The sequence below is a fragment of the Onychomys torridus genome, chromosome 7, assembly GCF_903995425.1.
Source record: "Onychomys torridus chromosome 7, mOncTor1.1, whole genome shotgun sequence".
NCBI classification, from domain to species: Eukaryota; Metazoa; Chordata; class Mammalia; order Rodentia; family Cricetidae; genus Onychomys; species Onychomys torridus.
This window is the reverse complement of record NC_050449.1, coordinates 106,879,290-106,902,821: the sequence shown is the minus strand read 5'-3', so window position 1 is coordinate 106,902,821 and position 23,532 is coordinate 106,879,290.

The following is a 23,532-nucleotide window of genomic DNA, read 5'->3' as shown; positions in this document are numbered from 1 at the left end:
TATGACTTGTAATTCTCCTGCCTCAGCCTGCCAAACGCCACCACACCTAGTTTCCACACCATGTACTTTTACTGAGGAATACATAACTTATTCTTTTTTAAGATTTATTTATTATTTATACAATGTTAGAAGAGGGCATCAGATCCCACCATAGACAGTTGTGAGCTACCGTGTGGTTGCTGGGAATTGAACTCAGGACCTCTGGAAGATCAGTCAATGCTCTTAACCATCTCTCCATCCCCCATGGCTTATTTTTTAAATCTTTTTTACACTTATTTATTACATATATATAAAAGCCATGGGGGAAAAGCAATTTGTAATTGTGTCTTACTATTCTATTGCTTTGATAAGACACTATGATTAAAGTATCTTATAAAAGAATGTGTTTATGGTTAGAGTCTATGATTATCAGCAGCCAGACAGATGCCTGAGCCATAACTAAGAGCTCACATCCTGAAACCCAACCAGGAGGCCCAGAAAGCTAACTGGTAATAATAGGGGTCTTTTGCAACCTCAAAGCCCACCTCCAGTGACACACCTCCTCTGGCGAGGCTACACGCCCTAATCCTTCCCAAACAGTTCCACCAACTGGGAACCAACTATTCAAACATAAGAGCCTCTGAGGACCATTCTCATTCAAACTACCACAAATGATAACATTCTCCTTTGTGGTTCCCATCCCCCAACTCCATTCCTACTAATAATAAATGGGGCTGGAGAGATGGCTCAGAGGTTAAGAGCACTGTTAGTTCTTCCAAAGGCCCTGAGTTCAATTCCCAGCAACCACATGGTGGGTGGCTCACAACCATCTGTAATGAGATCTGGTGCCCTCTTCTGGCCTGCAGAAGATATGTGCAGACAGAACACTGTATACATAATAAATAAAACTTAAAAAAAAAAATCCAGGTAGTGGTGGTGCATGCCTTTAATCCCAGCACTCGGGAGGCAGCGGCAGGCGGATCTCTGTAAGTTCGAGGCCAGCCTGGGCTACAGAGTGAGTTCCAGGAAAGGCGCAAAGCTACACAGAGAAACCCTGTCTCCAAAAACCAAAAAAAAAAAAAAAAAAAAGAGAGAGAGAGAGAGAGAATAAATGATGTCAGCCTTTCTCTATAGAGTTAGCAAGTCTGGGCAGATGACGGCACAGAAACTCCCCTTAAGACCAAGAAGGTAGCATTTGCAAAACAAGAGCTCTGACTCTGGTGTCACAGCAAGCCATGAGGGGTGATGCTGATTCCCTCAGCCATGCCAATTAAACCCAGTGAGTCAGAGATGACAGTGCAGTCCCTGGCGCCCACACAGCTCTTGCAGACAAACAAGAGGCCCAAGTGGACACTGTTTTCATGCCTCCTCTGAAGAGAAGAACATTATCTTTCTTTCTTTCTTTTTTTTTTTTTTACTGGAGCCGAGGCTGAACTCAGGACCTTGCGCTTGCTAGGCAAGCACTCTCCCGCTGAGCTAAATTCCCAACCCATGAAGAACATTTTCTTATCTTTTTGTTTTGTTGTTGTTTTTTAAATATTTATTTTATTTATTTATTGTGTATACAGAAGAGGGCACCAGATCTCATTACAGATGGTTGTGAGCCACCATGTAGGTGCTGGGAATTGAACTCAGGACCTCTGGAAGAGCAGTCAGTGCTCTTAACCTCTGAGCCATCTGTTCAGCCCTTGTTTTGTTTTTTGAGACAGGGTTTCTCTGTGTAGTTTTGGTTCCTGTCCTGGATCTCATTCTGTAGACCAGGCTGTCCTCGAACTCACAGAGATCTGCCTGACTCTGCCTCCCATGTGCTGGGATTAAAGGTGTTCACCACAGCTGCCCAGCCTTTCTTATCTTTTTTGACCGTAAAAAAAAAAACAGTATGACTTCTTGGCAACTATAGGACACTTAGGAAATATGAAAAGCCAGGCACAGTGGCTCAGTCCTGTAATCCCAACACTCAGGAGGCAGAGCAGACAGACTCTTGTAAATGAGGCCAGTCTGGTCTACGTAGTAAGTTCCAGGCCCTTCAGGGTTATATCAAGAGATCCTGCCTCAAAAATAAATGAATTAAAAAAGGGAGAAGTTATAATTTGCTTTTGTTTCCTTTTGCAATATATAAATAAAATATACAAATAAATATCAGATATTTTTTAAATTAAATTTTTTCACTTTTTATATTTTATTTTATTTTTGAGATAGGATCTTATGGAGCCCAAATCAGCCTGGAACTCTTTCTACAGATGTGGACGAAACCTGAACTCCTGACCCCCTGCTTCTACCTCCCCAGTCCGAGGTGACATTACCATGCCTGGTCTTCTATAATCATACACTGGGACCAGCCAGGATCCTTCTACATGTATGGTTTACGTCTTGTTTTCTTTCTTTTAATAATTCATTTTTACTTTATGTGCGTCGGTGCTTTGCCTGCATGAATATCTATATGAGGGCATTGGATCGCCTGGAACAGGAGTTACACACAGCTGTGAGCTGCCATGTGGGTGCTGGGAATTGAACCCGGGTCCTCTGGAAGAGCAGCCAGTGCTCTTAACTACTGAGCTATCTCTTCAGCCCCCTTATGTCCTATTTTCTGTGACTCATACATAGTTTACAGGGTTCAAAAGTTCTTTGTACTGAGGATGCAGCTCAGTGGTCAAGTATTTGTCTAATGTACCCTGGGCCCTGGGCTTGATTCCCTGGCTCCACAAAGAAAAACTTCTTGAGTATTTCTGTGATTTCAGTTATAGTCCATACCTGACTGTACTAGAAATCATTTGGCCACTCTTCTTGAGTGTCTATGACTGTGGCTAATGCTTTGTGTGTGTCACTTGACACTTGGGTGTTCCCTTATAGGATTACAGGGTCAAAAGAGGATGAATCCAGGCTGACAGGATGGCTCAATGGCTCTTCCAGGTTGGTTTCTATTACTATAATAAACCCCTGACCAAAAGCAACTTGGGAGGAAAAGCTTTATTTGGCGACATGTCCATCATGAAGGGAAGTCAGGGTAGGAACTGAAGCACAGACTGTGGAGGAATGCTACTTACTGGCTTGCTCCACATGGCTTGCTCAGCTTGCTTATACAACCCAGGACCATCTGTCCAGGGGTGACACTGCCTACAATGGCTGGGCCCTCCAATATCAACCACTACCAGAAAACATCCCACAAACTTGATGACAGGCCAATCTGAAGGTGGCATCTTCTCAGTTAAGTTTCTCTAGTTTGTGTCAGGTTGACAAAAACTAGCACAGTGGGCAAAGTGCTTTGCTAAGCAAGCATGAGGACCTGAGTTTGACTCTACTATCCACTTAAAAGCTGGTCATGGCCCCACATGTCTGAAACCCCCAATCACCTGATTCCAAATAAACACACAGAGGCTTATATTACTTGTAAATGTTCAGGCCAGGCAGTGGTGGTGCACGCCTTTAATCCCAGCACTCGGGAGGCAGAGCCAGGTGGATCTCTGTGAGTTTGAGGATAGCCTGGTCTACAGAGCGAGTCCCAAGACAGGCTCCAAAGCTACAGAGAAACCCTGTCTGGAAAAACCAAAATAAATAAATAAATACATACATACATACATAAATGTTCAGCTGATAGCTCAGGCTTATTACTAACTAGCTCTTACAACTTAAATTAACCCATTTCTATTAATCTACATTCTACCACATAGCTCATGGCTTTACCTATCCTCCAGCATTTCTTGCTCCCTCTGCAGTTGGCTTGTGTCTCTCTCACTCTGCCCTCCTTCCCATCATTCTCAGTTTTGCTTTCCCACCTAACTTCCTGTCTGACTACTGGCCTGTCAACTTTAACATATTCACAGTGTACACAGAAGGATCATTCCATAGCACCCCAGCACAGTGGAGGTGAAGACAGATGCATTCTGGAGGCTTGCTAACTAGCTAGCCTGTCTGTGTTCAGTGAGAGACTCTATCCCAAAAAGTGAAGTGGAGAAGCCACTGAGGAATACATCCCAACATCTACTTCTTATAACTCTACACACAACTACGTGGAGCATATGCACCCCACACACATATGGAACACATGCACACAACCCATATATGCATGCATGCAAACACACAGACACTCAGACACACACAGACACAGACACACAGACACAGACACACACACACACACACACACACACACACACACACACACACACATACAGACAAAAGACAGTGAGTCCAAAAGTCTGGACCCTTTGGACTGGGGATGTAGTTCAGTTCGTAGAGTGCTTGCCTAGCACACACAAAGCCCTGGGTTTGATCCTCAGCACCACATAGACTGGGCATAGCAACACATGTCTATAATCCCAGCGTTTGAGAGGTAGAAGCAGAAAGATCAGGAGTTGAAGGTCATCCTGGGCTACATAGCAAGTTTGAGGCTAGTCTGGGCTACATGCTAAAAAAGGAATAAAGGAAGATCGCAGAGATGACTTTCTTTGGCTGGAGAGTACAAGGCAGGCCAGCAACATTCAACCCCAGAATCTCTGGACTTTAGCTCTCTTTTCTATCCCAGATAAAGAAAAGGAAAGGCAAAGGTGTTAAGTCACTTGGTGGTTTTTGGCAGTTCTCAGCCATTTGTCCAGGACACCAATGTCAGACCTAGATAAACCTCTCTGAGAGCAGTCTTTGGTCCAGACTTTGCCAGGCCTTCAGACTCCAGGCTTAGGTTGTTTTCAGAAACTCAATGACATCATAACACAGAAAAGGGACATGCCAGATGACCAGGCAGCCAGCTGTGTTCTTCTGGTTCTCAGGAGCCAAAGGCCATCTCCTTCCTCATCAGCTGACCCTGCCCAGTAAAATACACCGTCTCTCCCTACACTGGGCTGAACCGTGAGGTTTAGAGCAATGTCTGGGAGCCAAAGTTAATGTTCAGGAGGAACCCAGTCCACTGGTCAGAGAGGCTGTAACACCTAGAGTGTGGCTAGAGTGATGACTTGGTCAGCAATGTGCCTTAAGCACAGAGACCTAAGATCAGGTCCTGGAACCCGTGTGACAAAAGATGGATGTGGAAGTGCACACATGGAATCCCAGCACTGGGAGGCAGAGGCTGGTGGATCCCTGGGGCTAGCTGGCCAGCCAGTCTAGCTGAATGGGTTAGTGAGAGAGCCTGTCTAAAAGAACAAGGTCAGAGGGGCTAGGGGGATGGCTCAGTCCTCTTACCGCAGGACCAGAGTTTAGATGCCAGTACCCACATCAGTTGACTCACAACAGTGTGTCACTCCAGCTGTAGGTCTGACACTCTCCATCCATGTACCTGCACTGATATGCACATAACCAACCCTACACACACACACATACACACACACAATTTAAAATAATAAAGATAAATCTTTAAAAGAACAAGGTTGATAGCACCCTAGGAACAATTGTTGAAGCTGACACCTGGCCTCCACCCACATGTGCAGAAGACACACACGACACACAAGAGCACCTAGTCCTTTCTGTTGAGGATGAGACCTCCCAGGTCTGGGGTTTATTCTGCAGGCCGTGTCAAAGCTGTGCTCACATCAACAGACCACTTCCTACTGCAGCACCTGACCGCCTGAGCCCTGGCCCTGGCTGCAGCCTTGCTCAGGAGCATCTCAGAAAGCAGACCAGCCCAGGCAAGGAGAGTCACTGCTCCCTGCAACCCATGAGCAGTGGGAGCTGGGCTCCAAATGTTCCGTTCCCGTGTGCCTAAAGCAGGAGTCTTTAGCAACCCTGCCTTTGCTCTCTTCTCCCCGCAACTCCACTTCCAGGGCTCCTAGCACTCCCCCCGCCCCCGCCCCGCCCCAGCTCCCCATCAAATCCTTGCACCAGAATCTGTGGTTGCCACAGCCACTCCAGTCTGTGACGGCAGGAGACTAAAGCTACTGGTTCACATCCTGAGGACTAGCTGGCAGAGATGAACAGGAAGTGAGGCGGGGCTATATACTCAAAGACCAGCCCCTCAGAGATCCACTTCCTCCAATGAGGCTCCACCCATAAGCCGAGGTCTACATTTTATGAACCAACTGTAACACCCACTGACCATGGTAGCCTTTGAAGAGTAACTGTGGGACTCCCCCACCCAACCTAAGCAACCAGAGTCAGAAACACAAACTGATATAAATGTTAAAGCTTACAGACACATTGGTGAGGGCACCAGCCATAGCTCAAGGAGCTTATTCACTGTTCCATATATGGAATAAGAAGTGGGCATTGCCAAACTAAATGGCTATTCCAATGAGCCACCAGAGACTCAGTCTTCTCTCTTTTTCTTATTTTAGATTTGTTGTGATTTATTTCTTTTTACTTTATGTGTATGGGTGTTTTGCAGGTACGCATATCTATGTACCACATACATGCAATGCCTACAGAGGCCATCACATCATCTGGAACTGGAATTACAGATGGTTGTCTGCCACCATGTGGGGGCTGAGGGCTGGGAGCTGGGAGACTAACCTGGGTCCTCTAGAAGAGCAAAGGCTTTTAACAGCTGAGCCATCTCCCTAGCCCCTCGGTCTTCTCGTTCAATCCTGCTATTTCTGGTACATGTTTCTCATCATTAGTCACCTCATGGGGCCAGGTAACAACTACAGTTCCAGCCAATGCATCTACGTTCTAGGCAGGTGTGGAAGAAAGGACAGATGAGTACGAATAAACTCTTTTCGTTAAGTCAGCTCCGCTTGGGGAGTCAGTCCGGCAAATCTCTCAGACTGCTTCGATTTAATGCCCATTATACGTTCTCATCTGGCAGTTCCTCCTTACAAAAGAGGCTCAGATAGCCTGCTTTTGTCGGGGGGGGGGGGGGGGGGGGAGGTTGCTAAAATCAGAGCGGTGTTGCTAAGTAAGGAAAGAAAATGTCGGGTCAGGTCGCCAGTGGTCTGCCTCACCGGAGACGCAGAGCTCGGAGACATGTGGTGCAGAGGGCTGGGGAGACGACAGGGAATGAGTTAGAGGAATTTCTATTTTCAAAATTCCACACTCCTTATGTCTCTACTCCCTCCCTCACCCACGTGGGACGGCGGCAATGCAGACAAAAGCAAACTGGAGAAGGCCGAGTCTCCACACAGGGCTGCACAGCGAGCCATTGCAAAGGGCTCCAGCCAAAAACAGCAGTGCTGTCGGGGCTGGAGGAAGGCTTGGCTGTAAGAGGCTTGCTGGGTAATTATGAGCACCACGGTTCAGATCTCCTGATAGGAAATCCAGCATCGCACATCCGCCTGTAGCACCTTTCTGGAGGGGTCAGAGAAAGGAGGAACTTGCTGGCTTTTAACCTAGCTGAGAAAACATGAGCTCCAGGTTCAGGGAAAGACCTTGCCTCCAAAGAGTAGATGGAAGCCAGGCAGCAGTGGCACACGCCTTTAACCCCAGCACTAGGGAGGCAGAGGCAAGCGGATCTCTGTGAGTTCGAGGCCAATCTGATCTACAAGCAAGTTCCAGGACAGCCAGAAGCTGTTACACAAAGAAACCCTGCCTATAAATAAATAGACAAATAAATAAATAAAGATAGATAGATAGATAGATAGATGAATGAATGAATGAATAAATAAATAAATAAATAAACAAGAATAAGAATAAATGGAGATTTTGGAAGGAGGACATCAGATGCCTTCTTCTGGTTACTGTTACACACACACATACACACTCACACACACTGCCTCATTATTTCTCATGGTCTTATGGATTAGCTGGACTCGGATGTGTGGTCCCACTAGTCTTGTTTGGAGTTTCTTATGCAAGTACAATCCACTGGCAGAGTTATTTGCTCCAGAGAGTCTAGGATAGACCAGGGCCTTACAGATGGCTTTTAGCTTGCAGCCCCTCCACAAGGTTCCTCAAAGCCAGCAGCCTGCCTAGGCTTTACTGTCTCATGTGGGACTATTCCATGTATCAGCAGGTGGGAGCTACAGGAACAGATCGCCAACAGGCATAGGCTGTCCATGCTGACAGCTTCTACTTCTAAGTCTGAGTCTAGTCAAAAAGAAGTCTTTTAAAAGTAACAAATAAGGGCCAGGCGGTGATGGCACACGCCTGTAATCCCAGCACTTGGGAGGCAGAGGCAGGTAGATCTCTGTGAGTTCGAGGCCAGCCTGGTCTACAAAAAAGAGTTACAGGACAGCCAGGACTGTTATACAGAGAAACCATGTCTCAAAAAACAAAATAAAAACAAACAAACAAAAAGAATAATAAATAATCTGTGTGGTGGTGGCCACGTGCCTTTAATCCCTGTAGATGTAACCGGTTTGTTAAATAAGAAACACAGAGCAAAATACAGAGTTGAAAGCCAAGAGATCAGAGCAATAGCTGAGACCTGAAAACATTACCCTTCACTGCTGCTCTGTCTTTCCTCTCCACAAGAGATCTACTTCCTGTGTCCTATCTTTTTTTATAGACTTTCTGTTCTGCCTTCTCATTGGTTGTAAACCCAAGCACATGACCTCCTCATCACTGCCTGTCTGTACAGACCTCCAGGTCTTCTATGGTTGATATTGAGATTAAAGGCTTGTGTCGCCATGCTGGCTGTATCCTTGAACACACAGAGATCCACCTAGCTCTGCCTCCCAAGTGCTGGGATTAAAGGCCTGCACCACCACCGCCCAGCTTCTGCTATGGCTTGCTCCGACCCCAAGGCAACTTTATTAACATACAAATAAAATCACATTTCAGTACAAATAAAATATCACTTGGGAGGCAAAGGCGGGCAGATCTCAGAGTTCAAGGCTAGTCTGGTCTACAGAGTGAGTTCCAGGATAGCCAGGGCTACACAGAGAAACCTTGTCTCAAAAACAAACACAAACAAAAAAGAGTAACAAATAAATAATCATACCTTAAATCTAAAAAAGAAAAAAAGGCCAGGCGGTGGTGGCGCATGCCTGTAATCCCAGCACTTGGGAGGCAGAGGCAGTTGGATCTCTGTGAGTTTGAGGCCAGACTGGTCTACAAAGCAAGCTCCAGGATAGGCTCCAAAGCTACAGAGAAACCCTGTCTCAAAAAAAAAAAAAAAAAAAAGAAAAAGAAAAAAATGAGAAGAACGAAGAAGGAGGAGGAGGAGGAGAGAGGAAGAGGAAGACTAAACTTTGAAAGATACCTCTCCTGTTCCATTCGGTTGGCCAAAGCAATTCTCAAAAGTCATGAATTTAAGAGTTATAGGATAGCAGCTGGAGAGATGGCTCAGATGTTGAGAGCACTGTCTGTTCTTCTAGAGGTTTTGAGTTCAATTCCAAGCAACCACATGGTGGCTCACAACCATTTATACTGAGAGGTGGTGCCCTCTTCTGGCCTACATGCAGATAGAATACTGTATATACAATAAATAAATAAATCTTTAAGAAAAAAAATGAGGCAGGGGGCAAGTTGAATCTTTGGATGAATCTGCAATAAAGTCACACTGGGAAAGAAGCAGGGACCAACCAGGAGGCCACTACATGGGAACCAGGTGCTGACTGCTCCTAAATAAACCAAGTGCTGGTGAAATAAGTCCTACCCACATAAGCACAGCCCCTCCATCCCAGTTAGGAGAAGGGCCATGCTGGGTGTGGTAGTGCACATCTGTGACCTCAGCTCTTAGGAAATGAAGGTGGAGACAGGAGGATCAGAAGTTCAAGATCATCCTCAGCTGCATAGTGAGTATGAGGCCAACCTGGGCTACAGGGAACCTTTCTCAAAACAAACAGCAATAACAACAACATCAAAAAGAGTTCTGGGGCTGGGCAGACAGCTCAGCAGGTAAGAGTGCTGGATGCTGAGGCATGAAGGCCCAAGTTTGGACCTTAGCACCCACGTAAAAGCCCAGTGCAGTGAGGGCTGCAGAGATGGCTCAGCAGGTAAGAGCACTCACTATTCCACCAGAGGACACAGGTTTGAATCCCAGCACCCACGTGGTGGCTCACAACCATCTGTAACTTAAGTTTCAGGGGATCCAACACCCTCTTCTGGCCTCCCTGGCCACAGCAGACATGGTACAAGGACATACATGCAGGTAAAATACCCAAATACATAAAATAAAATACTGAAAAACTAAAGGAAAAAGCTCAGTGTGATTGTGCTTGCCTGTAACTCCTGTCCTGGGGGTGGGGGGTGGGGGGTGGGGACTGGAGCCCGGGGGATGAATGGGGGATTGCGGTGGTCAGTCCAGCTGCAGGTTTCCATCTCTGGGGACAAGGCAGAGCATGATAGAGCAGGGCACCCAACGTCCTCTTCTGGCCTCCCGATGTGCGCACAGGCACACACCTGCTCACACATATGTACATATACCACACACACACACACACACACACACACACACACACACACACACCAAAAGATAAATAAAACGGGTTTGTAAGTCCTGTATTAGAGATTTGACTCTACATTTTTTTTTAAGTTTGTTTGAGTCTGACCCCGGAGAAAAGAAACCATCCTCAGCTTCATCCTTCAGAGATCAGCATGGAAGCTGAACATACAGTCCTTCTCACAGAAAAGAGCGACTCTTCCTCTCAGCCTCCTGCCTCCTGGCTCCCACTTCCCAGGACTAAAGAGATTTGTAAGCAGATGGCCTTTAACCCAGTGAGAATCCTCCCACAGTCTGTGCTAATCTTCTTATGTGTTCATATTTAGCATTACCTCACACTGCCCAGGTGAGGTGGCTGTCTGGATGCTCATCAGCAAAAGCCTTTAAAGGGCTTCCTTGCTGGCCCTTCAGGACGGCTTGTTGGGAGCACAGCATGAAGGTCCTTGTGCCCACAGTCTCCGGGAAAAGCAGGGATGCTAAGCACATTATATTGTCCTTTCAAAGGAATAGATGTAAAACTTGTTCTTCCATCCAGAAGGCTGGGAATTGGAGGTGATTAACAGGCTGGTGACCTGTGTTATCTGTTGGGCCAGGCCATATCAAGGTTCTACAACTAGAATTGGTGGCTAGTAATCTAAGTGACCCTTATAACCAAAGGCTCTCCCAGGCTCCCTTAAGTATGATCCTGATCCTGGGGTGTTACACGAATCGTTTGTTTGTTTGTTTGTTTGTTTGTTTGTTTGTTTGTTTTTCGAGACAGGGTTTCTCTGTGTAGCTTTGTGCCTTTCCTGGATCTCACTCTGTAGCCCAGGCTGGCCTGGAACCCACAGAGATCCGCCTGCCTCTGCCTCCCGAGTGCTGGGATTAAAGGTGTGTGCCACCACCATCCGGCAAGTAACATGAATCTTAAAAGGTCTTATTATTAATAATAATAAAAAAAAACTAGGGCCAGATATTGGGATGAAAGCTGAAAGATCAGAGAAACAGAACAAGCCAGCCACATTCTTGCCTCTATGAAATCCTCATCCTCAAGAGAGTGAGTTCCTGTTTTCTCATGCCTTATATACCTTTTTCTGCCCTGCCATCTTACTTCCTGGGATTAAAGGTGTGTGTGCTTCCCAAGCAAATGCGTGAGGTCTCAAGTGTTGGGATTAAAGGTGCATTCCACCACACCTGGCTCTGTTCCCAGTGTGGCCTTGAACTCACAGAGCTCCAGACTGATCTCTGTCTATCGAGTGATAGGATTAAGGGTGTGTGCCACCACTGTCTGGCCTCAATGTCTAATCTAGTGGCTGACTCTGTCCTCTGATTTCCAGATAAGTTTTATTAGCGAGCACAACATATCACCACACTGGAGACCACAGATTCCCACAGGTTGTCCTCTGACCTTCACATATGCGCCCATATATATCTGCTTCCACAAACACTAGTAAATAAATGTAATTTAATTTAAAGTATTCACTTGGGGCTAGAGAGATGGCTCAGCGGTTAAGAGCACTGACTGTTCTTCCAGAGGACCCAGGTTCAATTCCCAGCACCCAATAAAATAAAATGTTTCTTTACTTCGTCCCTCTGTGTGGTTTGCCTTTGTTGGTTTGGTTTATTGGTGGGTTTATTTTTGAATCAGGATCTCACTATGTGGCTCAGGAAGTGTTAGGGACCAAGATTTCAGGAACCAAACATGAACCATGGAAAGTACTATCTAAGCCAGAGAACAAGTCATAAGCCCACTGCCCTTCCCCAGAGCAGTAACACCTGTTTACTAACCGGAGGGTCCCAAAGATAAGAACATTCCACAGTCAGGTGCCATGGCAACCGAATGTAAAGAGCATTCCATGGTCAGGTAGCCTAGCAACAGAACAAATTGCCCCTGAGCAGTGACTTTAGCAGACATCTTGCAGTTGCATGACCTGCACGTCTCCCACGTTCTGCACTCCTTCCACGTCTCTTCCCCTTCCCTCCTTCCTGCCCCCTCCCCTCCTATGCTATATAAGCCTTGCAAAAAGAAATAAATATTGCAGCTTGATCAGAATCTTGTCTTGCTGTCAGTCTCTCGTGTCCCCTGTCTCTCATTCGTTCCCACAGGTGGGTCACTCCTGTTGAAACCCCACTGGCCGGGGCAGGGAAGACCTTAAACACCTGGGTTCAAGTGACTGCCCTGCTTTAGTTTCATGAATAATGGGGACTACAGGTTTGCACCATCATGCCTGGCCCTGCTACTGTCTTTTAATGGGCATTTCCAGGGGCTGGAGAATTGGCTAAATGGTTAAGAGCATGTACCACTCTTCCAAAGGGCCTGGGTTCAGTTCACAGTACTCACATCAAATGGCTCACAATTGCCCTGTAACTCCAGTTCTAAGTGATCCAACCCCCTTTGAGCCATGAGAGCACCTGTACATATGTGGTGCACACAAATGCCACGTGTATGTGTCCATGTGTGTGTGTGTGTGTGTGTGTGTGTGTGTGTGTGTGTGTGTGGTCAGAGAGAAAGAAGGTGGGGGAGTGGATTTACAGCCTAGCAAAGTATGATTAGAGTGAGTGCTCCTTTAATATTCAAGCATTTGGGGTCTAGGGAGATGGCTCAGAGGGTAAAGTGTTCATGGTGCATGAAGACCCTGCACCCACTTAAAGCCTGAATGCAGTAGCACACATTTGTCACTTCAGAGCTCAAGAGGGAGTGTCAGGAAGACCCCTGGGGCTGGCCATGGCCAGTCAGCCTGGTGAAAACAGGAAGTTCCTTGTTCACTGAAAACCAGACTCAAAAATAAAAGATAAAAAACAAATAAGGTATGGCTGGAGAAAGAGTGTGCACTGCTTTTGCAGAGGACCCAATTTTGGTTCCCAGCACCCACATCGGGCAACTTACAACTGCCTGTGTGTAGCTCTAGCACCTCTGGCCTCCACAGGCACCTGCACACATTTACACATACCTTACACCCACACACACCCCCATACACATATGGATATCATTAAAAATAAAATAAAGCCTGGCGGTGGTGGTGCACGCCTGTAGTCCCAGCATTCAGGAGGCAGAGGCAGGAGGATCTCTGTGAGTTTGAGGCCAGCCTGGTCTACAGAATGAGATTCAGGACAGGTACCAAAACTACACGGAGAAACCTGGTCTTGAAAAACCAAATAAATAAATAAATTAAAATAAAGTAAAATAAATACAGTCCTTTAAATTAAAAAAAAGTGTTTCTGAAGTATAGTGCAGAATATGCATGCACACACGTGCCAACACACACACACACACACACACACACACACACAAGTCTCACTCATAAGCACTAAGTTCTCTGCATCCCCGTTTGCTTGAAAGAGACACAGGTAACCCTTCCACAATGAGCCCTCACAGAGCAAGGAGCCTCTGCATCCAGCTTCTCACACAGGTTAGGGCATCTGAACTCAGATTCGCACAGCAAACACCTTTATTTACTGAGCCATCTCCCTGGGCCTGTTGGGTTTTGTTTGCTTTGTTTCTTAGACCAGGTGTCTCATGTGGCCACAGCTAGACTCAAAGTTACCATGAGCTGAGAACGACCTTAAATTCCTGATCCTCCTTGATAGGAAATCACAACATGTACACACGGTTGGGCTTTCCTGGAGGACCGCCTAGTTATTTCCGGTTCAAAATAGCCATTTCCAGGTCAGAACATCTCACGTGACTAGGACTCTGTGGCTTTATATGGTTTTGTAAAGCGTGCATGGCCATGTAATCTGTGCGCATGCGTGGAGTAGCCACATGAGGTCCTGTACACATGCGCGGGCTCACTCTTTATAAAGCCAGCACCATGTTGCACAGGTCTCTCCTCTCCCCTCCCCTCCCCTCCCCCCCCCTCCCTCCTCTTCTCCTCTCTTCTCTCCTCCTCTTCTCTCCTCTCCTCACTCACGTGTGTGCTTCACACAGGCCTGTCACTTCTATCCTCTGTCCTCTTTAATAAAAACTCTTCTGTGGATTTGTCGTGTTCGGGACGTGTTCCTCGAGGGGTAAGAGCACCACTAAATAACTAACACTCCTGCGTCTGCCTTCCAAGTCCTGGGATTACAGGTGTGTACCACCGCCACTTATACATCCTGCTATTTTTCACTTCTAAATCATTGGTCAAGAGCTATTAACATGTGTCTCTCTCTTTCAAGGAAGGTAAACACTTGAAGGTTGGGATGGGGGTCTTCTACTACACTCGTATCTACCAAGACTCTTGCACAAATTTGGTTTTCACTCAGGAAAAATAAATAAAAGGTGACATGGGGATTGGGGATTTAGTTCAGGTAGAGTGTTTCCCTAGCAAGTACAAGAACCTGAGTTCACTCTCTAGCCCTGTAGTGCTTTGAGCGAGAATGTTCCCCATAAACGCATATACTTGAAGGCTTGGTTGTAGTGTTAGATGCTCAGCCTGTGACCTTATAAAGTAATCACTCAGAGCCTTATATTATTATAACTGCCCAGCCATTAGTTCAGGCTTATTACTGACTACCTCTTACACTTAAATTAACCCTTAATTCTTATCTATGTTTAGCCACGTGGCCTGGTACCTTTTCTCAGTTCTGCCTTGTCATCTTGCTTCCTCTGTGTATGGCTGGTGACTCCTGACTCTCTTTTCTTCTCCCCATATATCTGCCTGGATTTCCCACCTGTTTCTAACCTGCCTTGCCATAGGCCAAACAGCTTTATTTATCAACCAATCAGAGCAACACATATTCATAGCATACAAAAAGACATCCCACAGCAATCCTGGCTGTCCTGTAGACCAGGCTTGTAGATGTATCCTGCTTGTTAAATAAGAAACACAGAGCCAGTTGCAGAGTTAAAAACCACGAGGTCAGAGCCAAAGCAGAAAACCTTACCCTTCACTGCTTCTGCGGTTCCTCCTCTCCGCAAGAGACCTACTTCTGTGCGTCCTGTCTATTTAAAGACTTTCTGTTCTCCTCCCTCATTGGTTGTAACCCAGCCACATGACCTCCTCGTCACTGCCTGTTTGTACAGACCTCCAGGTCTTCTATGGTTGGTATTGAAATTAAAGGCGTGTGTCTGCTATGCTGGCTGTGTCCTTGAACACACAGAGATCCGCCTAGCTCTGCCTCCCAAATGCTGGGATTAAGGGCGTGCCCCACTACTGCTCGGCTTCTGCTCTGGCTTGCTCTGACCTCAAGGCAACTTTATTGACATACAAATAAAATCACATTTCAATACAAATAAAATATCACTATACAGGCTGGCTTTGAATTCACAGAGATCTGCCTACCCCTGACTCCCAAGTGCTGGGATTAAAGGCATGCACCACCAGATAAAACTGTTTTCAATTAATACTTATGTGGGAATGCTTTTCTTTTCTTATAGGCGAAACAGCTTAATAACTATAGGATCAGACGTGAAGCATCTACAGATCAGTGCCCTACATAGTCTTCATTACTTCCTATTCCTAATAAGAGATAACAAAAATATCCCCCACAGAAGATGAACCTAGTAGCTTTGAAGACATGAAACAAGGATACTACAAGGGAAAACACCAATCACCAAACCAAATAAACACAGGCATGTATGTACCCCTGTGCCACAGGGTTGACTTTAGCTGTCAACATTACACAATCTCAGAAGAGGGAACTTCAATGAGAAGTTGTCTCGATAAGATAGGCCCCTAGCCATGTCTGTGTGGCATTTCTGACTTGTTAATTGATATACGAAGGCTCAGTGCATTCTAGGTGTGGAGAATGCCATCCCTAAGCAGGTGAGCCTGGACTGTGTAAGAACAATTGGTAAGCAAGCCAGTAAGCAGCATTTGACTGTGGTGATATTTTATTTGTGCTCTAATAAATAACTTGCCTGGAGATCAGAGGAAAAAGCCAGCCATTATATTAAACAGAAGTCAGGCAATGGTAGCACACTCCTTTAATCCTATCACTTGGCAGGCAGGGATCCATCTGGATCTCTGTGAGTTCAAGGCCACATTGAGAACAGTGCCAGGCATGGTGGCACATGCCTTAAATTCCAACACTAGTTAACCATTGGAGGTCTGTACAGACAGACAGGAAGTGATAGAGCTGGGCAGGAAGAGGAAATGATGTAGCTGGACAGAGAGAGCAAATCAGATGGCAGAGCAGCAAGGCATACAGGCATAGGTAGACAGGAAGTAGCTTGTTTTCTGGAAGCTGCATAGTTGGTGAGGTTAGCTGTGGCTTTCCCTATTTTCCTGATCTCTCAGGTTTTCACCCCTATATCTGGCTCTGTGTTTTTACTTAATAAGACTGTTTAGAAATTCATCTACATTCCTCTGTGGTCTTGGCTTCAGCTCCAAGCCTTGGGTTCCTGCCCTGGCTTCCCCCAGTGATGGATTGTGACCTAGGAGTTGTAAGATGAAATAAACCCTCCCTTCCCCAGGGTCCTTTTGGACACCGTTTCATCACAGCAGCAGAGAAGTGAACTAGGGAGCCCAGCAAGAGAACTTCCTACTTTGTTGTGGTCACAGATGAATTCCTTATTATCCTAGGACATCTTTTGTTAGGAATTCAGGCACCTGACCTGGTTATTCTGTAAACTCAAAATGACAGCATCCTCAGAGAGACAGTTGCCTGGTAACACATGCGGGGATGGGGGGGGGGTGCCTTTTGAATCTACCCTATTTGGGCTTTTCTGTTGAGTTCATTTTCTATCCCTCCAATCTAGTTTTCCCTGAACAATTTTTGGGAAAATAAACTCTCACTTAGAAGGAAGGATTTCCTTCAAGAAGGTATTTTTTGTTTGGTTTGGGTTTTCGAGACAGGGTTTCTCTGTAGCTTTGGAGTCTGTCCTGGACTAGCTCTGTAGACCAGGCTGGCCTTGAACTCACAGAGATCCATCTGCCTCTGCCTCCCGAGTGCTGGGATTGAAGGCGTGCGCCACCAATGCCCAGCCTCAAGAAGGTATTTTTGTCAGGAAGTACAACTGTCTTTTTGCAGTTGAACCTCTCTGTATGCAGGACTGTTATGAGACATGGAAGAGGAGAGGACTGGAGATGTAGCTCAGTTGGCAGAGTGATTGCTTGGGTTTGATTCCCATCAGCACAGAAACTGGCCACAGTGGCACATGCCTGTAATCCCAGCACCCAGGAGGTAGAAGCAAAGAAGATCAGGAGTTCAAGGTCACACTCAGATATACAGGCAGTTGGAGCCAGCCTGAGCTACATGAGACTTTGTTTAGGAAAAGAAAGGGCAGGGGAAAGATGCGGGGAGGGGAGAGGAGGGAAGGGAAGGGGAGGAGGGTAAAGCAAAATGAGCTGAGAAGAGTTTCAGGTAGAGATATGCATTTTGACTTTCAGCCGGACATAGGCTTTCTAAGAAAAACCACTGACTGAGCATATCACATAGGACCATTCAGTCATTCCCACAGACCTGAGAGGCCATGTAGCCTTTTCACAGGAACAAAGAGAGCTGTCCAAGTAGGTCCTTCCTGGCCATGATTAGAAGCCTGGAGTTTGTCATCCAATCCACATGTGTTTTCACTCTGCACACAGACAGAACCCTATTTAGTTTATGACTCGGCACTCTAAGTTACACCAGGCAGAGAGGAGTTAGGAAGCAGCTGAAGGAAGGTGCAGTTTTGGTAGCTGTGTTCTATGGAGTACAATATCCCTGAAGGCTCCAGGGACTTCTCCCACACATGCACCCAGCACACAGAGCACTTCTGTGGTGGTTTGGATGAGGATGTCCCCCCCATAGGTTCAGGCATTGGAACACTAGGTCCCCAGTTGGTGGTGGTGCTTGAAGAGGCTGTGGCGAGGTGCAGCCTGCCTGGAGGTAATGCAGGCTTTGGAGCCTGCCCTAGAACTCACTTTGTAGACCAGGCTGGCCTCGAACTCACAGAGATCTGCCTGCCTCTGCCTCCTGAGTGCTGGGATAAAAGTCATGTGCCACCACTGCCCAGCAATTATGCGTATTTTCAAAGCACAGAGGCAAAAGGAGAAAACAGTCTGCTGTGGGATGGTCTGTATGTCAAATGTATTGTTCTGATTGCCTGGCAGGAAGGATAGGGTAGGCGGGACAAGGAGGAGGAGAAAGGTGGGAAATGGAAGGCTGGGTGGGAAGAGATACTGCCAGCCGCCGCCATGACAAGGAAGATGTAAAGTACTGGTAAGCCACAAGCTACGTGGCAAAGTATAGATTAATAAAAATGGGTTAATTTAAGATAAAAGAACTAGATAACAAGAAGCCTGCCACGGCCATACAGTTTGTAAACAATATAAGACTCTGAATGTTTACTTGGTTGGGTCTGAGCCTCTATGGGAATGGCGGGTGATAGAGATTTGTCCTGACTGTGGGTCATGTAGGAAAACTCTAGCTATTGGGACTGGTGGGCAAGAGATTTGTCCTGACTGTGGGCCAGGCAGGAAAACTCTAACTACAGCAGTCCACGAAGGAGATCACTGGAAAAAAAACAAACAACTCTAGACTTTCTAATACATTTGAAGAAACTTGCCATAAAAAATAATACTGAAGAAGTTACATAGATCTGGTGGACAGCCTGGAAGTAATTAGTGATAGGTACACACACACAAAATGAAGTAAATGAAGCTGTTTGATATTAATTTGGGGTGTGTGTGTGTCTATCCATGTGGAATATGTGCATGTGTGAGTGATGTGTAAGTGTCCAAAGCATCCAGAAGAGGGTGTCAGACTCCCCCTGGAGCTGGAGTTACAGGTGATTGTGAGCTGCCCAGCATGGGTTCTGGGAACTGAACTCAGGTGCTCTGGAAGAAGAGCAAGCAGCACTCTTCAGTGCTGAGCCATCTCTCCAGCCCCCAAAGGAAGCTTTATTAACTCCAGAAAGAGCAAGAAATTGTACAAGATGGTTGTAATTTTGACTAGCAACATTTATGACATAAATAAGCAATGTTACTCATTATGGTAAAATTAACATTAAGCCAGGTGATAGTGGCACATGCCTTTAATCCAGCACTCAGGAGGCATAGGCGGGTGAATCTCTGTGAGTTTGAGGTTAGCATGGTCTATAAAAGTGAGTTCCAAGACAGCCAGGGCTACACAGAGGCACAGAGAAACCCTGTCTCAAAAAACCAAAACAAGATTAACATTAAATAGTCACATATCTCATGACTTTCTAGTCAACAGCAGACTACAGATATGATACCAGTCCCCTGAGATTATAATGGGATTAAGAGTCCCATTGCCTACTTTTTTTATTTTGGACCCTTCTTTTTTTTTTTTTTAAGCTTTATTTTATTTTATTTTATTTTTTTGAGCTGAGGATCAAACCCAGGGCCTTGCACTTGCTAGGCAAGTCCTCTACCACTGAGCTAAATCCCCAACCCTTATTTTTCATTTTATGTGTATGGGTGTTTTGTCTGTACGTCTGTCTGTATGTATGTATGTATTATACATGTGCAACATGCTCTCAGAGATCAGAAGAGGGCATTGGATCCTCTGGGACTGGAGTTACAGATAGTTGTGAGACTCCATGTAGGTGCTGGGAATTGAACCCAGGTTTTTTGGGACAGCAGCCAGTGCTCTTAACCACTGAGCCACCGCCCCAGCCCCTTCCTGTGGCTTTTTGTTTTCATGTGTTTAGATACACAAATACTTACCACTGTTATACCTGCCTGCCGTATTCAGTACAATCATCTTTTGTTTAGTAGTAGCTAATGTAGTCTATAGCCCAGGTGAAGGGGCCACCACCTAATCCTGTGAGGACAGTCAATGACATTGCACAATGACAGAAACACCTAACAATGCATTTCGGAATATGTCTCCATTGTTAAGTGACACATGACTGGGTGGCTCATAAAGAAAAAGGACAATGAATAAACCGTGGAAGCGGCTCTCTCCTCCTGTCTTACATGGGTTCTGGAGACCAAACTTGGGTTGTCAGGCTAGCTTGGCAAGTGATTTTACTGTTAGTTATTTTGGTGCTCTTACCCCACGAGGAACATGTCCCAAACATGACAAATCCACAGAAGAGCTGTTTATTAATATAAGATAGGAAGAGACAGACGTGACAGGCCTGGGTGAAACACACGTGATTAAGAGGACAAGAAGAAGAGGAGAAGAGACGGGTGCAAGAATGGTGCCGGCTTTTTAAAGAGTGAGCCGCGCATGCGTACAGGAACTCGTGTGGCTACTCCACGCATGCCCGTCGTGCGCGCTTTACACAGCCATGCAAAACCACGGAGTCCTAGTCACGCGAGATGTTTTGAGCTGGAAATGGCTATTTTTATTGTTGTTGTTGTTGTTTGTTTTGTTTTTTTGAGACAGGGTTTCTCTGTGTAGCTTTGCGCCTTTCCTGGAACTAGCTTTTGTAGACCAGGCTGGCCTCGAACTCACAGAGATATGCTTGCCTCGAACTCACAGAGATCCGCCTGCCTCTGCCTCCCGAGTGCGAAATGGCTATTTTGAATGGGAAATAACTAGGTGGTCTACCCGGCAAGTCCAACTGTGTGGTCATGTTGTGACTTCCTATCATTTACTCCTGAAGCCATCCTCACCAGCCCAGCACTACACAGATTTTGATCTTCATCTTCCATGATGAAATACTGGGTATTTGCCTGTTTGCTCTCAGACATCCCTGTTTTTGCCTTCCTGAGCTCATAAGACAATTTCACAGGGTTACTGTAAACCAGGCTTCCTGGACCTTAATAATGAGCTGAGGAGTTCAGCCAATGGGAGCTGAGGTGGGAGTGAGGCAAATGGTAAGCAGGACAATCCCTCCCTCTGCCCGGACAAAGGGGCAGCCTATCTGATCACTGGGTAGGGAGAGAAGTTCCTAAGTTCCTGTCTGCAGTTGTTATGTTAATCTTAGAGCCCCCTCCCTTTTTACCTGTGCCTCTCTCTAGGTCCTCCATTTCAACTCCACTTATGTTTTAGGCTGGGTAATTCATATTGTTGAGGTGATCAAGGGGCGTGGCCTGTGTTTCATAAACCGGCTACCACCGTCCCTACATAAATTCTACCTACACAGGTGTGTTAACAAAGAATTTCATCATGTGTTAGGTACTTCTCTCATTGCCCAAACAAACAAACAAATAAATAAAACCCCCAGGACAGCTGCTTAAGGAAAGAAGAGTTCCCAGTTTGAAGGTACAGACAGTCCATCATGGCCGAGAAAGCTTGGTGACCACAGCATGAGGCAGCTGGTCACATGGCATCATCCACAGTCAGGAAGTAGAAATGGATGGATGCTGATGCTCAGCTGGCTTTCTCCTTTTCATTCATCCAAGGACCCCAGTTCAGGGAATGGTGCCTCCCACATTCAGTGTGGGTCATCTCACCTCACTTAACCCAGTCTAGAAACTCCCTCACAGACATGCCCGAGGGGATTCTAAATACCATCAAGTAAATAATCAAGTTTAACTAGCACAACAGATGTTGCCAGGTAGGGGAGGGGGTGGCACAAAAGCACCAGACTAATAATGTCAGTTCCAACTCACTTAGAACTGTATCAAATTTTCTCTAATATATCAGGGGAGGGCTTTATTTTTCCAACTCACCTTGAAGCTGACTGACTTATAAATCTATAAACAAATCTAAACTTGATAAGTTAAATGCCTGAATAACCATGTATTAGTTACTTCTCCATCACTCTGACAAAATGCTTGACAGAAACTAGACAAGAGAGGAAAGATTCACTTACCTCAGAACTTCTAAAGATAGGAAAGCCCAAGGCTGGGGCATGAGGCAGCTGTCCACATCACTTCAGCAATCAGCAAGCAGCTGCGTGGGGGCCAAGGCTGATAATACTGAACATGTTTTCTTTCTTTCTTTTTTAAGATGTATTTTTTTTATGTGTCTCTGTGTGTGCATGCCACGTGTCTGCAGGTGCCCAAGATGGCTAGAAGAGGTCATCGACACCCTAGAGCTGGAGTTACAGGAGCTTGTGGGCTTCCATGTGGGTGCTGGGAACTGAATTAGGGTCCTCTGGAAGAGCAGGGAGCGATTTTAACCTCTTAGCACATCTACAGAATTCTCTGGTCCTCCTCCTAAATCACATCAGGAAACCCAAGAATGTCACTCTCCAATCTTCTCTCTTCCTTCTGCTCTGCAGATGCTCACCTGGCAGGTATACTTCTCCATCCCAGGAAAGATCCAGATGCCAGCAAGAGCCTGAACAAACTTGGAAAGCTCCCCCAGGTTAGCACACCAAAATCAAACCCTTTTGTCCTCCAAACACCCTCTGCATATCTATCTGTTCACAAAGATACAGTTCCCCAGGGAGAAGCTCAGGGTGCTTGCTGTGCTCCTGGACCCATTTAAGAATTCCACCTCGGGGTTGGGGATTTAGCTCAGTAGTAGAGTGCTTGTGTAGCAAGCATAAGGCACTGGGTTCGATTCTCTGCTCAAAAAAAAAAAAAAAAAAAATTGCTCCTCTTTGTCCCCTAGTGTTGGTAACTGCTTTCTAAACCAAATCTCTTTGCATAAAATTTCAATGTTGCAGTGTTTGATTAACCTTGATAATTGGGATTCTCCATGGAAACTGCACTGTGAGATGGTATACCTCCCCAAAAGCATAAAAATAATGCTCTCTTTTTATTTGTTGCCTGGCAACAATACTTTTTGTTTTTATTCCCATGAAAATTTCCAAGATATTTACTGATCAGTATAGCTTTGGAAAGAAGGAAAAAGGGAAAAAAATAGTTCTTTTAACATTTAAAAACTGAAAGGGCTGTTTAATCTTTTTCGTCTTAAAAAACAAAGTTAAGGCTGGTCAGTGGTGGTGCATGCCTATAATCCCAGCCCTTGGGAGGCAGAGGCAGGTGGATCTCTGTGAGTTTGAGGCCAGCCTGGGTTACAAGTGAGATCCAGGAAAGGCACAAAGCTACACAGAGAAACCCTGTCTCCAAAAAACAAACAAAAACAAAAATCAAGGTTAAGTCTTTATAGCCCAGAAACACATGGAGCATATATGATGTAATGGCAGTGAGAAAGGCCATACAGCAGTGGTTCTCACCCTTCCTGATGATGACCCTTTAATACAGTTCCTCATGTTGTGGTGACCCCCAACCATAAAATTATTTTGTTGCTACTTCATGACTGTGATTTTGCTACTGTTATGAATCATAATGTAAATATCGAATATGCAGACGGCTTTAGGCAACCGACCCCCATAAAAGAACTGCTCAACCCCAGGGTTCTCGACCCACAGGTTGAGAACCACTGCCACAGGGAAACCAATATCAATGCCACTTTTTAAAAAAAAAAGATTTATTTGGGGGCTAAGGGAATGATTTGGTGATTAAGAGCACATATTACTCTTTCAGAAGACCCAAATCCAGTTCCCAGTATTCATTCAGGAGGCTCACAACTGCCTGTAACTCCAGTTCCAGTGGTAC